The sequence below is a fragment of the Pteropus alecto genome, unplaced genomic scaffold (genome assembly GCF_000325575.1).
Source record: "Pteropus alecto unplaced genomic scaffold, ASM32557v1 scaffold62, whole genome shotgun sequence".
In the NCBI taxonomy this organism is placed as follows: domain Eukaryota; kingdom Metazoa; phylum Chordata; class Mammalia; order Chiroptera; family Pteropodidae; genus Pteropus; species Pteropus alecto.
In genome coordinates this window covers 501214-502798 of record NW_006432491.1, presented here as the reverse complement: position 1 = coordinate 502798, position 1585 = coordinate 501214, and positions in this window count along the sequence as shown.

Here is a 1585-nt window from a genome sequence, read left to right as displayed (position 1 = left end):
GTCCAATCATGTTGACACAGATGTTAAGATTTCATTACTTTTAACAACCAAGTAATATTCCATTGTACATATGTACCTCATCTTCTTCATTCATTTATCTTCTTGGGGGGGGCGGGGTTGTATGGTTTTTTTAAATTAACTTCTTTTAATTAGTTTCAAATATACAATACATTGGTTAGACATTTATATAGTTTATAAAACGATTCCCCTAATTGCTCCTTCTCTCCTCTGTTTTTCCACCTAGCCAATATATTAATGTTAACTGCATTCCCTATGCCATGCTCCACATCTTCATGACCATCTATCAACTACTAATTAGTACTTCTTTAACCTTTCACCCCATTCTCTCAGTCATCTACCCCTCTGTCCATCACAAAATTATCCACTATATTTGTGAGTCTGTTTTTGATTAGTTTGTTCTTTTCGTTCCTTAGATTCCACGTATAAGTGAAATCATATGGCATCTTTCTCTGACTTATTTCACTCAGCATAGTAACTTATAGGTCCATCTATGTCATTGCAAATGGTAGGATTTCATTTTTTCTAAGGGGTGAGTAATATTTCATTGTATATATGAACCATAACTTCTTTATCCTATCATCTGTTGATGGGCATTTAGATTGCTTCCATACCTTGGCTATTGTAAATTGAATATTGGGATGCATAGATCTTTATGAATTATCATTTTGGTTTTCTTTGTATAAATATCCAGAAGTGCAATTCCTGAGTCAAAAGGTATATCCATTTTTAATTTTTTAAGAAAACTTCAGACTGCTTTCCATAGCAGCTGTACCAATTTGCAATCTTACCAACAAAGTATGAGGGTTCCTTTTTCTCTGCATCCTCACCAACGCTTGTAGTTCTTTGATTTATTGATGATAGGCATTCCGACAGGTATGAGGTGATATCTCATTGTGGTTTTAATTTTCATTTCTCTGATGATTAGTGACCTTGAGCATCTTTTCATTTGTCTATTAGCTATCTGTATTTCCTTTTACAAGTCTCTGTTCAAGTCTTCTGCCCATTTTTTTTTTAATTGGATTGTTTGGTTTTTCGTTATTGAGTTGTAGAAATTCTTTATATATTTTGGATATTAACCTCTTATCAGACGTATCATTAGTGAATATCTTCCCCACAGTTGTCTTTGTGTTTTGTTGATGGTTTCCTTTGCTGTACAAAAGCTTTTTAGTTTGATGTAGTCTCATGTGTTTATTTTTTTCTTTTATTTCTCTTGCTTGGGAGATATATCCAAAAAGAGATTACTGTTAATAATATCAGAGAGCTTACTGCCTATGTTTTCTTCTAGAAGTTTTATGGTTTCAGGTCTTACATTTAAGTCTTTAATCTATTTTTAGTCTATTCTAGAATACAGTGTAAGAAGGTGGTCCAGTTTCTTTCTTTTTCTTTCTTTCTTTTTGCATATATTTGTCCAATTTCCCTAACACCATTTATTGAAGAAATTATCTTTATCCCATTGTATATTCTTGACTCCTTTGTCATATATTAAGTGAGTATGTAGGTATAGATTTATTTTGGGGGTCTCTATTCAGTTCCATTGATCAATGTATCTGTTTTTTGCCAGTAC